The 20,646-nt window shown below is 48.0% G+C and overlaps 1 pseudogene; it reads left to right on the top strand.

The window, feature by feature from the left end:
• Nucleotides 1–13,007: 13,007 nt before the first annotated feature.
• LOC116868833 lies at nucleotides 13,008–20,298 on the top strand (annotated as a pseudogene).
• Nucleotides 20,299–20,646: the final 348 nt, after the last annotated feature.

Genomic DNA, 20,646 nt, shown 5'->3' on the forward strand with positions numbered 1-20,646 from the left:
GCCCGGAATGGTTAAAGTGACCCACCCAAGGTCACACATCAGGAGTGGCAGGATGGGACTCCAGCACAAACAGTCCAGCTCTAAGCCTTGCTCTCCCAACCTCTACCACCACCCATCTCTTTGAAACTCACTGAAATTACACCATGTGCATGATACACATTTTGTCTATGTATATTTCACCCACTTGTTCATCCCTTTGTTCACTTTTTTCCGTGCTACCGTAGTCCTCAAGGAATTTGAGAAGTTGAGTAGTGATAAGAGCCCAGGCTCTTTCAGTACAAAAAGAGAAAATTTCACTGTGAAGATCACACCTATCAATCTTGAAGTAAAGAGTAAATGTGGATTAATACCTTCGGTTTTAAAACTACTCCTTGACAATATTATCTCATCAGTGCTGTAGAGATATGGAATGGTCTCCCAGAATCTCTAGTGCAGGGCGTGCTCAGCTCTCTAAGCTCCTGAAATCCCATCTCCGTGCAACAAGCCTGGCACAGCCTCCCTTCCCCCTCCATCTACATCACTAGCAACCCCCTCCGCCCCATTGTCACCACCAGAAATTGAACTTGATCCTTATGTTCAGAGACACCGTCCCACAAACATTTCCATCCCTTAGCCTACCTGCAGTGTTATGACTGAATCAGAGCTGTAGTTCTCCTCCCAACTTCCATCCTAAGTCTTGGAGGCCAAGGCCAGGCCTGTCTGAATCGCTCTTCTGGATCATTGCTTATACCTGGTGCACCACCAGCACTGAGGCTGGGCCTGCAGCAGGTGTCTGTTAGAAATGGTGACCTGAACAGTAGCATCAGAATGTGGCTGGCCTGTGACTTGCTTTGACTATAGCCTATTCCCTCCTGACCAAGCTGGTTACTTCTGCCATTTCTTCCTGTAAGGTGGACATTACTATTAGGGCCATTCTTTAGATGAGGAAAATGGGAGATTGGAGAGACAGAACCCTTATCTGTGGGTCTGGGCTGCACTCTTTCTTCTAGATTGCTAAGAACCAGGCTACCCCTCCCTCAGGGTAACCACCCAGCCCTCTACCCTCCAACCCCAGCATGACCAGCATTCACTACAATCTCCCAGTATACACTGTAAGGGGAACTGTTGAAAGTCTGCCCTGCGCTGTCCACATAACCTCAGACAAGTCACTGCCTCCAGAATTAACACTACCTGCTTGGCCTCAGAGCATTATTCCACGGAATTAACTTATGTCCTCCACGCGGAAGGCCATCCAGAACATTCTAAGGATTCCAGGTAGCAGAGGGTCACATGGTCATCAGCCCTAGGGGCTCTGGAATATGACAGAGCTGAATTTGGATACACTTCTGCCTCCCTCTAGCAGTGACCCCCCTGGGCAGTTCAGTAACCCTGCCAAGCACAAGGGTCCTCACCAGTTTACTGCATCACACTCCTGACACCACCTTGCAACCTTTTGTAAGGGCTAAGAGTGAGGTGACTTTTGTATGTAAAGCTGTCAGCAGGATTCTTGACTCAGAGAGAACACTCCACAAACGGGGCCCTTGTTCTGCTGGTAACGCTCCAGACAGGCACCTCCCAGAGGCACCCAGGCTCACTGGTTAAGTACAGTGATGCTGCCAACTCAGCTCCCAAGTTCACATGGAACCAGAATGGACCAGGGCAGAAAAGGCCATGAGAGTGGAGCCATTCTTGGCCAATGGTCACTGGGAGGGGATGCCTCCCCTCAGCTCCCCCATTCCCTAGGGTGGCTGAGTGAGGCTTCTCTGTCTTGGGCTCCCCAACCCTCTTTCCAACCAGCGATACCTTCTATATAAAGAGTCTATAGCTTGTATTAAAACGTGGAAATAAGGGCACCTGGCTGGCTCAGTGGGTTAAGCCTCTGCCTTCGGCTCAGGTCATGATCTCAGGGTCCTGGGATCAAGCCCCGCATCAGGCTCTCTGCTCAGCAGGGAGCCTGCTTCCTCCCCACCCCCTCCCTGCCTCTTTGCCTACTTGTGATCTCTCTCCCTCTGTCAAATAAATAAATAAAATCCTTAGGAAAAAGAAAGTGGAAATAAATGCAACAGGCAGTTTAAAATTTCTCAATTAGTGTGTGTTGTCCTCTCATTTTTCAATGTAAGGAGCTCTGTATGACTCAGGACCTGACCTTGTGTGACCTCCAGGGTTCAAGGAGCAAGAGGTTCCTCAGACACACCATCAGACCAGCACACCACTGCCCCACCTCAGGAACTGTTTGTTCCCTTTGTAACATCTGCCCTCCTGTGTACCTGTTGTACGCATTCTTCCTCCTCACCCACCTGACTCACCAGGGAGAGCCTCAGGGCCCTCTTCTGTGGCAGACACAAGTCCGTGGGTGTGAACGGAGGAAGTCCACCAAGCATCTAGCCAGGGAGACATGGAAGCCTGAAGGGATGTCAAGACAAGGAAGTGGTGCCAGATGCCAAGTGGGTGAGAGGCTGGGAGGAGGTACGCCTGCAGTTGAGGGTGGTGAGGGATGCCTGAGGGAAGGCCTGACCACTGCTACAAAGGAAGAAAAGAGCCAGTACCTTGAGGGCAAAGCTCAGGCCTCCTTCTTCTGAGCTCCCTTGGTGTCCAGCACAGAGAATGGCAGAAAGAGCAAGCCAATAATTGTGACTGAGAGAAAATATGCAGAGAAGCTGATCTTGGTGGGGAAAGGGGTAAGAGGTGGAAAAGCCCCTGGGTGTTGGGAGGACAATGACCCTAGCGCCAAGCTGCCAGTGACTGGACAGCAGAGGAGTGAGGAGAGGGACGGTCAGAGAGGAGGTGGGGGGCTGCAGGTGAGTCTGGGCTGCGTTCCTTCAGCACTAACAGGGAAGCAGGTGTCTCCCCCTCTGCTGAGTGTTACTATCAAGACCTCAGACAGCAGATCCTCCCTGCCCAACAACCTGGCAAGGAACCGACACCACACTGACCGCACCCCAGGGCAGCGAGAGCCAGAAAGACTCAGTCTGGTTCCTGTTGAAGTAGAAGGAAGGAAAACATTAAGAAAGAAGGAAAGGGCCCACAGCCCTAGGGCCTTTCCTTGTTGGGAGCGGGTAGGACGGTTCCGAAGACATACTGGGACTGGAAAGAAAAGACTCTTGGGGGGGAAAGGGGTAAGGGGCGGAAAAGCCCCTGGGATGTTGGGAGGACAACTACCCTCGGGATGAAAACAAGAGACAACGTCGAAGCTCACAGGGAGGCCATGGAAACACCAGCCTTATGGACAAGGTCCCGCGTCCCTCACCCTCCTCTTTCCAGCTCTGAAAACTATGCTATTTAAGCAAGAACAACATCAGGGGACCTGTGGCATGATTAAAACTGTGTGGTCTTGGGGTGCCTGGGTGGCTCAGTGGGTTAAGCCGCTGCCTTCGGCTCAGGTCATGATCTCAGAATCCTGGGATCGAGCCCCGCATCGGGCTCTCTACTCAGCAGGGAGCCTGCTTCCTCCTCTCTCTCTGCCTGCCTCTCTGCCTACTTGTGATCTCTCTGTCAAATAAATAAATAAAATCTTTAAAAAAATAAAAAATAAAATAAAAAATAAAAAAAAAAAACTGTGTGGTCTTTGTCCTCAGTTCTCGGCACAGTGCTCCTAAAAGCCTTGGAATTTCCTAAGTGATAAGAGTGCCTTTTGTCATTCTTAGGAAAGTCCTTTCAACCCCACCTGAGTTTATGCTAATGAGGGTTCTCCTGGTGGGCCCGCAGGCAGCTTCAGGATGCGGGCCAACCTCCCCTCCGGAGAAGTGTTGGAAAGTTCGGCCCTACCCCCACTCTGGGCTGGGGAGAAAGGCGGGAGATTGAGTTCAGTCACCCATGGTCACTGATTTAATAAATCGTGCCTACTTCATGAAACCCATAAAAACCCCTGAATGGTAGGGTTCACAGAGAGCGCATACAGGCAAGCACACTGAGATGTTGGGAAGGTGCCGCTCCAGGGGAGGGCATGGAAGCTGTTCGCAACCCCCAAACCCCCTTCCACCAGGTTTCTTTTCCATTGGCTATTCCTGAGTTGTAGCCTTTGAAGTAAGCCAGTAATCACAGGTAAAGCACTCTCCTCAGTTCCGTGAGGTGTTCTAGTGAACTACTGGGAGAGTCACAGGAACACCAAATCCTGGGTGTGCCAGGCTTAAGTGTCGGTAGCCTGGGAACTCCTGTTGCTCCTGGCATCTGAGGTGGCAGCGTTTGTGGGGTCTTTACGAACTCAGGGAAGTTCGTGTCAGAATTGAGGTGAATTGTTAAGACCCCCAAAAATCTTTGACTGAAAATTAACATACTTGGTTTTAAATACATGTTATGTTAAGCAAGACCAGTCCTAACAAGTTTCTCCTCAGGCTCCTCACCTCCCTTCCCTGCGGAGTCTCCATGTTTTTGCTGGCGGTCAGTGCTGCCAGCACCCAGCACCCGTGGAAGTAGAGCGCTTTGATGTTTGCCTCTCCCAGTGGTACTGAAACATAAAGGAGTGCCTCTGAGGAGGAATTCACCTTTCCTGGGGATATTTCAGGTACCAAATCCTGTGTAGAGATAGATGGCCCCAATGTTCTTCATTTGCACTAAGTGGGTGCCTCTTCTATGTGTATCTCAGGAGAGCTTACCGAAGTCTGTACAAATGCCCTTCAGTTTTACTTAAAAGTCATCCTTGAAAGCCCACCCACTGAAAGCAAGGTACACTGTGTTGGGACCTTGACACGTGGTATCTTGTTCATCCTCCCCACAGTCAGCAAGGACAGGTAGGTTTTACAGAAGAGAAAACTGAGGCCCAGAGAAGACAGTGTGCCTGACCAAGGTCACAGGAGCTGAAAGGGCAGAGCCAGGATTCCTGGAAAAGAACACCTCTCACCTCCTTCCAAAGCACGGCTGTCCGTCCAGTAACAGGGCTCCATCTAGAAACAAATTACAGTAGTTCACAGATGGGACACAACATGCCCAAAGCAGAGGAAGGACATGTGGGAGGAAGAAATGAATTCACAAGAGCAAGAAGGACTTTGTGCCAAGAAGAAACTTTCAGCCAGGGCCTTGGAGAAAGCAGGGTTTCCAAGGACAGAGATGGAGAGAAAGGTATGCCAGGCAAAGTCTGGCTTGAGGAAAGTCTAGGCTCCCAACATACAGGGCACACCAGACAACGTGGAATAGGTGTATTTCTGGCACAAGTGATGTATGGAGTGTTGTGGTTTGGGCCCTCCTACCCCACCCCTCCAGTTTTGTTTTAAACTTTTTGCTGATGAATGTCAACAACACAAGTGTGTTCAGAGCTTACCAAGGACCTTTCATAAGTATGATTTCATTAGCTCTTCTAAACAGCTGGGAAAGATAGTAAGAGCAGGCATTGGTACCATTTTGCAGAGAGGGGCGCCTGGGTGGCTCATTGGTTAAGCACCTGCCTTTGGCTCAGGTCATGATCCTGGGGTCCTGGGATCCAGCAAGGAGCCTGCTTCTCCCTCTGCCCCTCCCCCTGTTCATGCTCACGTGCTCTCTCTCTTTCTCAAATAAATAAATAAAATCTTTAAAAAAGAATAGCATTTTACAGAGATTATATGACTGACACAAGGAGGTACTGAATAAATGCTTACTGGATAAACAAATCAATGAATGAATGGATTTGCCCAAGCTCACCAGCACTGAACAGGAAAGTCAGAGCCAAACCCAGCTCTGCTGCACTTAAATCCCAGACTCTTCACTACCGTACATATCTGGGGGACTTAGCAATGCCATTGCAGGTGCGTGCATGTGTGTGTTGGGGGGTGGGAATTAGACTCATTATTGTGTTTTATAATGTGCTGATCATTTGAAAAAGCCTCCAACGCGAGAACAATACAAGCTTTCATTAAAGTCCTTCAATAGACTGACAGCAGCAACAATAACCTAAAATGAAATGAAGCAGAGTATCTCATGTGACCCCTCTCTTGAGGAATCAGTGCAAAGGCATCAGGCTTTGGGAAACAGGATGCCCCCCACCCTGGGAAAAAGACAAAGCAGAGATTTCTAGAACCTGTGTGGGGGCAGTAGACTGGGAGGGCCCTCCCCAGCCAGGCCAGCAAGCACTAGGCGACTTCCAAAGGCCTCCCTCCTCTAGAGTTACTGTCATTTACTGAAAACCATGAGTAACCAGCAGGCCTGGGAGGGAGGTCTTAGAGATCACCCTTTTATTTTGCAGAAAAATGTGTTTTTGTTCGGCTAATTTTGCTTGTTTGGAGAAATGTGTCCCTTAAAGCACTCAGTAGAGCTGCTCTGGCATTTTCATCCTGCTCGTGGTTTTTGCTAAGTCCTTCAAGTTACCAGAAGGGCAAAAGAGCAGTGGATGGGGAGGCCTCACGGAGTGATGTGTGTGTGCAAAGCTGGCTCTGTTCAGTACACGCGTGTACTGTGGGTCAGTCTGGGGGATGTATGAGGTGTCTAGGCAAGCCCTGCCTGCAGAGAACTAAGATCTTGTTCGTGGGATGTACACGTTGACCTTACCTAAGGCAAGCCATAAAATCAGTATCTCTTTGGTGTGTCTGTGCTCACTACAGCTAGGACCCTCCTTGACCCAGTCAGCGTTGTTGTCGTCACCACTCAAGGCCCCAGGACTTTAGCCTTCTTTGCCTGTCTTCCCCACCTTTGACAACCAAAACATCCTGCCCTAGGACTCGATCTCAAAGGCTTCTCATCTCCACGTCTTAATAACAATTAATTAAGGACCCAATTCTTACTAGAGTGATAGCTGACTAACGCATGACCTCTCCCAGGTGATGGCATTTTGTCCAACTAACATAAGTGCTTCTCTAGAAGCCATCAAGGAATGACATAACAGATAGGAATTTCAGACAACAAGACAAGTCAGCTGGGAGGAGAGAGATATTTTTGGTTAGCCAGTTTTTTCAGAATTCTCAAATCATAGCAATCTGACAGCCTAGGAGGACCAGTCTGACACTCATTCATCTATACATTCTTACTGGGCCCCAACCCCAGCTGTTTTGTAGTTCTAGTGTACTGGGAACCAAGAAGCTCTAGAATTTACAAGTAAAGAAGACAAGAATAACTCAAAGGAAAAGAATATTAAGAAGACAGTTGAGAGGGGCGCCTGGGTGGCTCAGCTGGTTAAGCGTCTGCCTTCAGCTCAGGTCATGATCCCGGGGTCCTGGGATGGAGCCCTGCATCGGGCTCCCTGCTTAGGGAGCCTGCTTCTCCCTCTCCCTCTGCTGCTCCCCCTGCTTGTACTCTCGTGCTCTCACTCTGTCAAATAAATTAATAAATAAAATCTTTAAGAAAAAAAAGACAGGCGAGAGATCAATCTGGGCTACTGATTATTAGTAGAATGATAATACATCAGAGAAGGAAAGGTCAGTGCTGTGTAGCAAGAGTCCTACTGTATGGTGGGAAGAGCCTGGTGTAGGTAGAATACAGATATGAAATGTCCCAGGCCTTTCTAAACTTCAGAAGTTTCAAGAGCCTCTCTCAGATCTGCTCAACACTGAAGGTTTGGAGTAGGGGTGACCACCATGCCCCAAACTGGATTTCCCATTGCCACAAGGACTGCAGGAGGCTTGCTCCATTCTGGCAAGTCACGATCCTTTTGTATAATCATATGCCATCAATCTGCCTCTTGGGAGAGGTATGTTTTCAGCCAGAACACCTGAGTCGATGTTGTTGAACCAGAAGAGCCAGAAACACTAAGGAGACAGTTTGTCTTCCTGGAAGGCCCAAAAGAGGTTGCTCCTGGCTGCCAGGGGTGGGGATGTCCAGTCATTGCCAAGGCTCCCCTGTACCTGCTGAAGTCCCATAGCAGATAAGGAGATGACAATGAGGGCTCACTCCAGCCAGTTTCAGAGCTCTGCAGAGGGTCCACAGCTGCTCCCATGATGCCTCTGTTGGGCATGTAGCTCTCCCCCAAACAGGGACTATCTGTGTTCATCTTGTCCTCCCGTCCCCATCACCAGCCCTCTTTCCCTTCCTCTCTCTCCATTTTTTGGCTGCATCTTCTGCTTTCACCCTCTGCTCTTGCATTGTGCCCCCCATTCTCTGTGTGCTAATGTCTCCTGCCCTGGGCCTTCCCTCCTGGGGCAGATAATCGACACTAGAGGAATCTGGAAGAAGGAATCAGCAGCCCAGAGGGGGACACTCAGCCAGCAGAGGCCAGAGCTGATGGATAAATGTCCCATCTTCCTTCCCTCAGGTGGACAATTCTGTGGTCCCTTCTGCAGTGCTCCTCCGAGACAGCCAGCCAGACCATGGAGACACTCGGTCTCCAGAGAGACCAGTGTGGGAGCATTCACCAGAATGGCTCTCCCTCCTTCCTCATGCCAATCTTCCTAGTCCCTTCTTTCTGTTCCCAAGCAGCTTCCCCAATCAACTACCTCTATGTCAGCTCTTGTCTCAGACTCTGTTTTGGGGGGGATCCCAAAGCCAAACCCAAGCTCTCCTTCCTCTCTTCCGTCCCTCCAACTCAGTTCCCACGCGGCCTCCGCTCTTCTCTTTGCTGGTCTGCTCTCCTCCTCTCAACATACACTCTCCTCAGAGACAGATGCTATGTCCTTGGACCGAGTGTGGGTGAGGAAGTCAGACGTTCTTTCCCACACCATCTCATGGAAGCTTTGGTTCTGCACCAAGGTAGGGGGTGGGCAGCAGGGACGAGAGAGGGGCTAAAGATGGGAGAGAGATGTTTGTGGTTTCTAAGAGGTCTTAATTGCAATAGAGGTGACTAGCTGGGCCCAAGAGAGACAGTTCTATTGATCTCATGGCATTCTTGGGCACCTTGCTCCCAGTGGCCCAGTGCTGGCTAGAGGGATCCTTCCTGTCCCATACAGCCTCACCCCCAGCCCCTACCCACTTGGGGTCATTTCCCAGTAGAGTTTCTTCTTGGCCTCCCTAGGTGCCTCTTCCTCCCAAGCATGGGACTTGACCTTGAGCAGCACTTCTTCTCTCCAACCTCACTGAAGGAAGGATACAATTTTCCTTACTGGGACCTTTAGTCTCCGGAAGGGAACATCCAATGGCTGAAGGATTCGTCTTCTGGGGCTTCCCCAGGCTGCTGAGAGGATGAGTCACCATACAATCTTGAGAATGATAAAACTCTCCCCAAATTACCACACTCCAAACAATAGTTGAGGGAACGAGGGGCTAAATTCTGGACCAGTTCAGGCCTTGGCAAATTTCTTGGTCAGAAGAAGGGGAAAGGGAGAAACATTTCAGGACTTAGAGGATCCAGAATTCATTTCTGGTGGATGATAGTCTAGTCCTCCCAACTCAAATATGCAAGAAACATCACTTTCTTTATGTCTGAGAGATCAATTTAATTTCTACTCCAAGGTCCCTACATGGCAGGAAAGACCATGTCAGTCATAGCTGAATTTTCTTTCCTTAAGCTTTTATTTCTTTATTTGAGAGAGGGAGAGCACAGATGGAGAATGAGTGGGAGAAACAGACTCCCCACTGAGCAGAGAGCCCAACATGGGGTCAATCCCAGGACCCTAGGATCATGACCCAAGCCAAGGCAGATGCATAATGGACTGAGCCACCCAGGTGCCCCAAGTCATTGCTGAATTTTCATTTCCCTTCCCCACTTAGGACTCTAGATCTCAAGGTGGGGTGAGGTCTTGTTGTCCACCCATGCAAATACAGGATTTGCCAAAGCCTGGTGATGGGTGGCAGCTGGCTTTGTTTTCACGTCCTTTCAGGGAGCAGAAATCTTTGCTCCCATGCCATTAAAGGAGGACTGGCCGCCTCCATCATGGAGGGCTGTGCAAGGGTGAGGGCACCCACAACTCTCTCCCCTTCTAGGCCTACATGATTTCTTCTCTCTCAAAAGCCATCTCCCCACTTTACCCCTCACACTTCCCCCACAGCACGTGTGCGTGCATGCACACACACACATACACACACACGAAATCCAATGAGTTTAGATTTTTTCCAAAGGACAGGAAGTTATTGAACTCAGGCTCTTCTGCTTTATACCAAGCCCAAATGGAGGAATTACCAACAGGCCAGTCCACTTGAAATGGAAGGTGGGGGGTGGAAAACTATGAGAAACATAGTCAAAATGTCATCCTGCCACTCACTCATACTCCAGTACTTTATGGACACCTGCTCTGGAGCCAAGCACCAAGCTAGCACTGGGGACACAAGTGTGACCAGGAAGTCCTTCCAGGTGCAGTGCTCAGCCTAGTCTGTCCTAGTGGAGAACACAGACATGTGGCCACCTAACATTAGGACAGTATGACAAAATAATAGAAATATGTACCAGGTCATAGGCGCTGACATGAGAAAGATGAAGGCATGACCTGGGCCCCAAGGAGGACTCAGCTAGGAGGAGACCTCTGAGCCAAGACTGGAAGAATGAAGAGAATTCTGCAGCATAGAGAAGAGGAAAGGTGTAATAGGTGGGTGTCCTAATGGAATCTAAGAGCCAGGCCATGCTGGGAACAAGTGGGCCTGGATATAGAGTGCCCATGTGGGAGTGGTGAGGGCACCAGTGAGAGAGGGCTTTAATGTGTAACATGGGCTATGGTGCTTTTGCCTTCTCCTTCTGGGGTGGGGCTGTAGGCACAATGAATAACCTTGCCCCTTCTCTTCTAGTTTGGGATCAACTGGGAAATAAGACACGGGAAGCAGAGGAACATTTAAATGTCAACTTTATGGTAAACTTTATGGTAGATACAAACTAGATTGGAGGACTCGGTACACACATGCCATCCCTAAGGGCTTTCTGATATGCCCCAGGCACTGCAGACAGACATTCACCTGGCAGCAGACAGACCTGGACAGACTCAGCCCTCCCCCAGAAGGCAGGTTTGGTCATGAACAGCTCTGAGTATACATCCCTGTAGGCAGGCAAGTCCTAAAGACAATATTGTATTAGTTCACAAGGGCTACCATAGTAGAGTATCACACACGGGGGGCTTAACCTGTGGGGAGTTATTTCCTTACGTGCCAGAGGCTGGAAGGCCAAGATCAAGGCGTCGGCAAGGTTAGTTTCTTCTAAGGTCTCCTTGGTTTGCAGATGACCTCCCTCCTACTGTATCTTCACATGGCCTCTCGTCAGTATGTGTGGTCTGTGTCCTAAGCTCCTAAGGACCCGGGCGGTTGAGGACCCAGATGCACCCTAATGACTCCATTTTAACTTAATCCCCTCTTTAAGGGCCCGATCTCCAAATACAGCCACGTTCTGAGGTACTGGGGGATTAGGGCTTCAACATGTGAACTTGGGAAGCTGGTCTTACGCAGCATGCTCAGCTCCTTCCCTCAAGTTTTCCAGTCAGATGTCTTTCTTCCAGAGAGAGAGAGAGAGAGAGAGAGAGAGACCAGGGAGACTCCAAGAACACACTCAATGCAGCCACCTCGACATGGAAACACAAGGAGTAGGGAATAGAGGTTCCATGTCACACCCCACACCCACTCTGTGGGTGCTCATATTACTATCGTTTTCTGGAATAAAGGACGACCCTACACTTCTGTAGAAATCAGACTCGTCACAGCACTTGCCCATCCATGAAACAAAGCAAAAGAAAGAAAGATAGGAGAGTTTCCAGGAATCACCTAACCCCCCTCCCTCCTTTACAGGTGAAGGAAGCCAGGTCCACAAGTTCAAGGCACCAGCCTGGGGCCACTTGTCTTTCAGCAGTCACCTATCTTTCAGCCATACCAAGTTCCCTTGATGTTAAGGTCCCCAACACAAAACTCCCCTCTGTCTTTATGCCCTCTCCTGCCAAGGGCCCAGGCTGAGGATCAGCACAACTGTTTGAAAAGGGAATTGAAGTAAAACACTCTGAGAAGGGCCAATTGCTTGGAAAGGGCTGGAGTCTCTTGGCCTGGACAGTGAGCTTGTTTGTATTTGCCTCCCCGGTGCTCAGCAGGGGGACCTGTCCACGGTGGCTACTCAGTTCATGTTTCCTGCCCGCGTGCATCATCGCAGAAGAGCCAGAAGACTGGACACAGTCATTTTTTCGGACTGGGTGAAGAGGGATTCTCCACACGATAGAGCCGTGAGCGTGGTATTGATCTGAGGACTCTGCTGGTCTTGTTTGCTGGCACTCCTCCCCATTCTCCAGAGATCTTTCAAGGTCACCTTGGGCACTTTCCTCTCCTCTGTCCTCATATTAAATTGGTTTCCAAGTCCTCTCACATCTCCTTCTTTTCCATCTCTGTTGCCACATCTTGGCCTAGACCCTTATCGCTTCCTGCTGGTCTGGACTCATGTGTCAGGCAGGGTTGAGCACAGAGGCCTGGGAGGCAGCTAGGAGGCTATCTTGCAGATCAGGCTGCAGGGCGCACTTGTTTTTATCTCCCCTCCCCCCTCCAGGGCCTGTGTCTTCTGTCTTATCGGTCCCCCTCACATGGACCCACTGCCTCTTCCTTCCACCAGCTCCTAGCTCCTCACCCAGCCAGTCGCATTGCTCCCCTACACCCCCCCCCCCGCCCCCTGCCAGCTCACCACCTTGCCTGTCCCTCCCCCTCCCCTCACCCCCTACTTCAGGTTTCAATTAACTAGCTGCACACAGAAAGAGTCCAGCAAATTTATTCTCCCTGAAATAGAAGTGACCCATAACAAGGCTTAATGAGATCATCCCCTGAAGAATTTAATAAAGGACAATTGCTTCAGCCAGTCAAAGGAGCCTGTCAGCTGTGTCTGAGGGAGGATTTGGGGGAGGCAAGACAGACGGTTCATGCACCACCTCTGGGGCTTGTTAGTGGTCTGGGGCCCCTGTGACAGGCAGCAGGAGTATAGAAGGCAAGGAGACATGATGGACTGGTCTGGTGGGAGAGCTCAGAAGCACAACCTCACCTCTGTCTGGGCTTTGCCAAGAGCTCACAGGAAACCCGATGCCCTCCCTGACTCAGCTCCCCATAAGCTCCCCAGGTCAGCTCCTGAGGCTGCCAGTCCAAGAACTTTAGGTGCCCGGAGATGAAGAGGGTTAGAGGGAATCTTCTGCCCCTTCCTAAACTGACAGAGATGGGGGCGGGTGCCCAGTGTGGTGAAGCTTCCCTTATAGAGCAGGGGAAAGAGGATGCTTGTTTTCCCTGCTTCGGAAAGATGATCGCTCCTGCTGCCCGGAGCGATGCCAGCTGTGGTCAGTGTCCAGCCTGGCAGCTGGGTCACTGGGGACTCGCTGAGTCCTCAGCTGCCTGTATTTTTCTCTGCTTGTGCATCAGAAACCTCAACAGCACACCGCCTTGGCATCCATAGCCCCTTCCCCGCATCTGCTCACCCACGAAGAAAACCATTCTTCCTCCCCCCAACACTAAAGCCCCCAGCATCTACCCCATACATCAAGTCTCCAAAGCTAGAGCTGGAAATGCTGCTAGGTGTGACAAAACACTTCCCCAGTTTGCAGATAAACAACCGCAGCCCAAGGACGTTAAGGGATGTCTCCATTGTGTTAGTTCTCTGTATTGCGTAACCAATGACCACAACCGAGTGGACTAAAACAACACACACTTATAAGCTCAGTTTTCATGGATCAGGGTTCTGGGTTTGGCTTAGCTGGGTCCACCACTTCCCAGATTTGCTATCCAGGAATCCAGGTATCAGTTTGAGGTGGCTGTCTCATCAGAGTCTCAAGTGGGGAAAGATCTGTTTCCAGGCCCCCTCAGGCTGTGGGCAGAATTTCCTCAAGGGCAGAATTCATCTTCTCACGTTTGCAGGACTGAGGTCCTGGGTTTCTTGCTGGTGGTCAGCCGGATGCTTTCCATGACTAAAGGCTGCCCTCAGTTCCTTGCCCCATGGCCCTCTCCAGAGACCCACTTAGAGCTTGACAGCTTCTTCAAAGCAAACATCTGAGACCCTCTGACCTCAGGGAGGGCCTAGTCCCTTTCTTTAAAAATTATTTATTTATTTATTTACTTTAGAGAGAGTGTAGAGGGCAGGACAGAGGGAAAGAATCTCAAGCAGACACCCCCACCCCTACTGAGCCGGGAGCCCAAACTGGGGCTCGATCTCATGACCGAGGACAAAATCAAACCAGACACTTAACCCACTGAGCCATCCAGATGTCTTAACTTAGTCCCTCTTTTAAAGGTTTTTACCTGGGGTGCCTGGAGGGCTCAGTGGGTTAAAGCCTTTGCCTTGGGTTCAGGTCATGGTTCCAGGGTCCTGGGATCGAGCCCTGCATTAGCCTCTCTGCTCTTCAGGGAGCCTGCTTCTTCCTCTCTCTCTGCCTGCCTCTCTGCCTCCTTGTGATCTCTGTCTGTCAAATAAGTAAATAAAATCTTTAAAAAAATAAAAAAAAATAAAGGTTTTTACCTGATTAACTCAGGCTCCCTCAGGATAATTTTCCCTTTGACTAAATAAAAATCAGTTGATTTGAGATTTTAATTATATCTTCAAAATTTCTTCACCTTTGCCATATTTTATTACTTAGAAGCAAGTCACAGGTTCTGCCCACACTTAAAGGGATTATATGGGGCCTGCATAATGCAGGAGACATGAATCTTAGGGCCACCCTAGGGTCTGTCCACCCTATTGAAAGTCACATAGCTAGATAATAGGACAGATAAGCTATAGAACCTAGATTTCATATAGAAACAGGTCCTAGAGGCCAGTTACGTTTCAGAATTCAGAATATTCGGTTTGAGAAAGACAATCAGGTGCTTACACCATAGACTCTGTGATGCACGCAGTGGAGTCTGGGACTACGCCCTGTGATGGAGCATTGTGGATTTCTGTGATGGAATCCATGAGTACTCTCACCAAGGGGTACACCTGGACCAAAATCAGCGGCATCATGGTTCAGGTGAGGCTTTCCTGCCAGATGAATTCAGGTCAGATTACTTTTGCCAAATGAATTCTGAAAGACCCTTGGGTTTTGAGAGCTTGGGAAATTCCAGAAAGGGATTGTGGACATAGAATAACTAACACTCATCCGGTTCTTGTCCTATGCCACTCTTGGGTTAGGTCTTATGCAGTCACAACCCCATGGAAGGAGAATATTTTTGGGATATGAACCATTTTTCTCCCTTTCCCTCTTCTCATTCAGGTGGGCTCTGGAGTTGTTGATGTAGAGGGGGAAGGAGTCTGGGTAAGAAAGAGCCTGAAATTCTCTGTTGCTTATGTGTTCCCAATGCTACTCAAGCCCCAGATGGGGAAGGGGATGTGGGGCTCTGATAAAACACATTGGACAAGCAGAAAGCAAAACAAACCAAACTGGAAATAGATCCTTCATTCTAGGCTAAGAAAGAGAAGGACTGAGCTTTCTGGAAGCACCACCTTCCCTGACAGTACCCCAAGGTCAGGGCTTCAAGCTGCATCTGAAGAAGCTGTCGTCTTGGGTGGCCTCCTGTGCGCTTCCCCTGGAAGAGAGGGAAGGGACGCCTTAACTGGATGCTCTTTTGCCTTGGGGCTGTCCTTACTGCTTTCTCATAAGGTTGTGCAAGCAAGGCCCCTCTCCGTAGCCAGAACAAATCTATTTTACCCCTGCCCATACAGGGCTGGTTGTTGAGGAGATATGGCTCAATAAATGCTCACTGACTGACTCTCCTAAGTGAGGACTTGAAGGGAGGTGGGTGTGTGGGTGCCCTGGCCCCTCCCTGTGGTGGTTCTTATGCAGTTAACTTCTTCTAAAGTGTTTGGTTTGGGAGACCCTCTGATCTACTTAATTATGGTCCATGTCAGTTTCCATGATACCATCCTCCAGTCAAGAGACCAGAGCCTTGTGATAAATTGGTGAGATCCCCAGGCCTGAAGTGGGAGAGTGGTTTGGGTGCTGGGCCATTTCTCCACTGGAGAGAATCCCACCGTGGGGATTGACTCTAGTCCAGGAACCTGGGGGGATAGCCTTTCAAGGAATTGGGTTTGTCATTTCTTGCCCCTTTGAACATGTTTTTTAAATGTGACTGCCCTCTGGTGGCTAAAATTATACATGTAAATCCCCCTCGCCTTCAAACGACATTCAGACCAGTGATTGGATGTCACCAAAATGGAGAGACTTTGCAGGACCAAGTTACTGAGTTTGGGATTTAGGTGGGAGGGTGGGAATTACTCCTCTTCCTGCATTTTTGGGGGCACAAAAGCCAGATTTCAGGCACTGAACTGGATCTGGATCATTTTGGCTGTAAGCTTCCTGAGGGCTGGAACCCCTTCTGTTTTGGTTCAGTGTTGTGTCTGAGTACCCAGCAGAGGTCTGGCACAGGAGTGCTCAGAAATGCTCACTGAATGACGGGATCAGCTGCAGACTTGGCTCAAAGAGGGCAAAAACAACCTCATTCATTCTTGTCTTATTAAATGCCTCTTCAATAGATGCTTCATAGATGCAGAAAGGCATTTGAGAAAATTCACCATCTCTTTTTACTTATTTATTTTACTTTTAAATTTATATATTTTTTAAAGTAGACTCCACATCCAACTCAGGGTTTGGACTCACAACCCTGGGATCAAGAGTCAGACACTCTACCAACTGAGTCACCCAGGTGCCCCTATTATTTATTCTTTAAAAACTTAATAAAATCAGAATAGGGAAACTTCCTTGCCATGATAAATAAATAAATTGGAACTGAGGCTTAAAGGTGAAATATCTTTAGTAGAAGAATTGCTATTCAACTCCGGAACACAGTAAGGCCATTCCTTTTGGTAGATTGTATGTTGCAAAGCTGGCCTCAAGGATATCTTATCCCATACTTTTCTTAGAGTGCAAGACCAACAAACCAACCACTGGGTGGGAGTCTGTGTTTCCTCCTTGCCCTTGACTCTGTGGTGGTCTTTTGTGAATCTTCTTCGGTGGATATAGTACAGTGTAAGTGATGCTTTGTGACTTTTTTTGTTCTAAAGATTGTATTTATTTATTTGTCAGAGAGAAAGAGAGAGACAGAGAGCAAGCACAAGCAGGGGGAGCAGCAGGCGGAGGGAGAAGCAGACTCCCCGTATAGAAAGGAGCTGGATGTGGGGCTCCATGCGGTGAGATGTGACCTGAGTCGAAGACTGCCGTTTAACTGACTGAACCACCCAGTCTTCCCAGTGCTTTGTGACTTTTAGGGTTAGATCATAACAATGCAGTACACTTCTGCCTTGCTTGGTTGAGATAGTCACTTTTTTTTTTTTTTAAGATTTTATTTATTTATTTGACAGAGACACAGTGAGAGAGGAAACATGAGCAGGGGGAGTGGGAAGGGAGAAGCCAGCTTTCCACTGAGCAGAGAGCCCAATGTGGGGCTTGATCTCAGGACTCTGGGATCATGACCTGAGCTGAAGGCAGATGCCCAACAACTGGGCCACATAGGCACCCCCACTCTTTTTTCTTTTTAAGATTTTATTTGTTTGTCAGAGAGAGCAAGAGAGAGCGAGAGAGCACACAAGCAGGGGGAGAGGCAGAGGCAGAGGGAGAAGCAGGCTCCCCACGGAGCAGAGAGCCCAATGTGGGATTTGATCCCAGGATTCTGGAATCATGACCTGAGCCAGAGGCAGATACTTAACACACTGAGCCATCTAGGTGTCTCAAGATGTTCACTCTTAAAAAATGCCCTGTCTAGGGGTGCCTGGGTGGCTCAGTGGGTTAAAGCCTCTGCCTTCTGCTCAGGTGATGATCCCGGGGTCCTGGGATCGAGCCCCACACCGGGCTCTCTGCTCAGCAGGGAGCCTGCTTTCCCCTCTCTCTCTCTGCTTGCCTCTCTGCCTACTTGTGATCTCTGTCTGTCAAATAAATAAATAAAATTTTCAAAAAAAGTGCCCTGTCCAGATTCCCCATCTACAGAATCCGTGGTTGTTTTATGTCAGTGTGGGATTGTTTGTTACACAGCAATAATGACTAAAACATTAACTATTACCACAAACACCACTTTGGTATTACCATACATGAGAGTACCTCCTGAGATAAAATGAGAAGAATCAAAATTGTTGAGGAAGTTAATTTACCATTATTTGCTGTGAAATAATTACACAACTGGAAAGGCCAAGAAAACCAACAGAAAAAGTATTAGAACGATAAGCTAATTTGGTCAGGGGCTGGGTTCAAAACGAAATTTATTTCCATTTTTTACTTGCATTAATGACCAATGAAAGTTATGATTCCCATTGTCAAGATTCCTATAACACTAGAATCAATTCTCTTTTAGAGACACCATCAGGGAAGAATGCACACTGGTGGCCAGTTTAGCAAATAAAAATGCAAGTCCCAGTTAAGTCTGAATTTCTGATAAACAGCAAAGAAAACCATATTGGCTTTATACATTTTTCTAAGAAATCCATTTTATTCCAAACAGATAGTGTTGCTCTGCGAGCAAGCCTAGACACCTTCCTTCTGAAATTTATTCCTTGGTCAATGACTTAATTAGATGAACCAAGGGCTCAGAGTTTTTCCCTCAACATTTGCATCTACCTGGTGTTGAACTGAATGGGTGTGTTGGTACTTCTGTCCCATGTGAATAAATAAAAGGAGAGAAGAAACATGAATTACAATGTTTGCACTTTCAAAAAAATTTTATTTATTTATTTTAAGTAAGCTCTACACCCAGGGTGGGACTTGAACTCACAACTCCAAAACCAAGAGTTGCATTACTCTATGATGCTCTAGCCAGGCACCCCTACAATGTTCACACTTCATATGTCCACAGTGTTTCAGAGGTCTGTAAGCCAGTTATAAACCTATGTCTGACTGAGAGCAGGTTGGTGAGATAGTTGCTTCCTATAAAAAGATGTGAACTGAAGTATACATTTCAGACCAGATGGTGTGGTATAGAGAAATCTGCATTAAAGTATAAAAGTGGGTCTAAGTGGGTACATTAATCCTTTTGCTGAGAACAACTGGAAAGCCTAGAGAAATGGAAAAGGAAAATTCTGTTTGAAGACATCGGAGAGCTGCCCAGACAGCCAGCACTCAAGGAGCCAAAATTCCAGAGAGAAGGAAAATTCTAAGAACGTAGTGTTTTAGGGTCCAAGAGCAGGCCCCCCCCCACCAAAATGGGTCATTTTGGCATGAAAATTATTGAGTTAAAAAGCAATCAAAACCCAAAAAAAATCAGGGAAAGCTCTTTACCTCCCCCACAATTGCCTAAAAGAATTCATAGAGGAGGGGTGCCTGGGTGGTTCAGTGGGTTAAGGCCTCTGCCTTTGGCTCAGGTCATGATCCCGGAGTCCTGGAGCCTGCTTCCCCCCCCCCCCCCCCCTTTGCCCTGCCTCTCTGCCTACTTGTGATCTCTGTCTGTCAAATAAATAAATAAAACCTTAAAGAAAAAAAAAAAGAATTCATAGAGGACCTTCTCCAGGAAAAAAGCTATCCCCGTAACTACATTATGATATGAACTAGTTATGGAGAACAGGGAGGAACATAGCAAGGCCTGTATGATCTAACTCCTCTCTATGTGCCTTTGTTTTCTAGTGACCCAGCAAACATTCACCAAACATTTACTTTTCTTCATTGTCCTGTAAATTGCATTCCTTCCCTTTGAAGTCCCAGGCCCCAACCCCCCTTTTCCTTGGTTCAAATTGACATATGTACCCCATTTTTCCTGTCTTTGGAATTTCCATGCCTGTGTGGATTCCACGGATGCAGGATAATTGCATTTTCTCCCGTTAATCTGTCTCATATCAATTGGACTCTTAGTCTAGCTGATTCTTCCTTTCCCAAGGGGACAGGAAATTCTTGCTACCTGATCATATCTTTCCCCCTTTGAGAAATGTGCTGTATCATAAATGTCGTGGGAGAGAAATGCCGAAAAGCTGGGCAGTGATACAACAGATGTGTCCCACAAGGTTCTCTTTTTGCCGCATCTACTGTGACAGTGAGGACTGTTTTCCGCAATCAGATGGCTGACGTTCCAGAAAATGCGAACATCACTTTGAAGGGATGCACTGTTGCTGTGAAGGGCCCTAGAGGAACCCTGTGGAGGACTTTCAAATGCACCAGTGTGGATCTGTCTCCTTGGAAAGAAAAAGAAGAGGCTCCGAGTTGACAAATGGCAGAGAAACAGAAAGGAATTGGCTACCATTCTCACTATGTGTAGTCACTTAGAGAACATGATCAAGGAAGGGTGTTACCCTGGGCTTCTGTTACAAGATGTGGTCTGCGTACGCTCACCTCCCCGTCAATGTTGTTACTCAGGAGAATGGTTCTCTTATCGAAATCCAAAATTTCTGGGGCGAAAAATACACCCATGGGCCTCAGATGAGGTCTAGCATTTGCTTATTCAGTATCTTGAGCCCAGAAAGGTGAGTTAATTCTTGAAGGAAACGACATTGAACTTGTACTGAATTCAGCTGCTTTGATTCAGTAAGCCACAAAAGTTCCAAACAAGGATATCAGAGAATTTTTGGATTGTATCTATGTTTCTGAGAAAAGGAATGCAGTTCAGCAGGCTGAGAATAAAGAGCTAAGTTGCCCAGCTATGGAAACAGCAAGGTGCCAGATGCTTCCTCAGACTTAGCTGTGATATTTTAAAGATACGATAAAACCTGTGTCTTGATTTGAGGTGATGGGAGGAGGAAGTGCCTACCAGCAGCAGATTAACAAGATTAGTAATCTAGAAGATAGGTTGGTACAAGTATCCAGACTCAAGAGAGGAAAAAAGACAGAAAATTTTGAAAGAAAAAAAGGTTGGAAAATACAGCAAAGAGTATAAGAAACATATGAGATACACTGACAAAGTCTAATGTGTGGGTAATTGGGAATACCAGAAAGGGAAGAGAGAATAAAGCAGAAGCAATACTTGAAGACATGATGGCTGAATTTTCTCAAATAGATGAAAACTATCAAGCCACTAATACAAGAAGTT

This window comes from Lontra canadensis, unplaced genomic scaffold (genome assembly GCF_010015895.1).
Source record: "Lontra canadensis isolate GAN:19392208 unplaced genomic scaffold, GSC_riverotter_1.0 scaffold17, whole genome shotgun sequence".
NCBI classification, from domain to species: Eukaryota; Metazoa; Chordata; class Mammalia; order Carnivora; family Mustelidae; genus Lontra; species Lontra canadensis.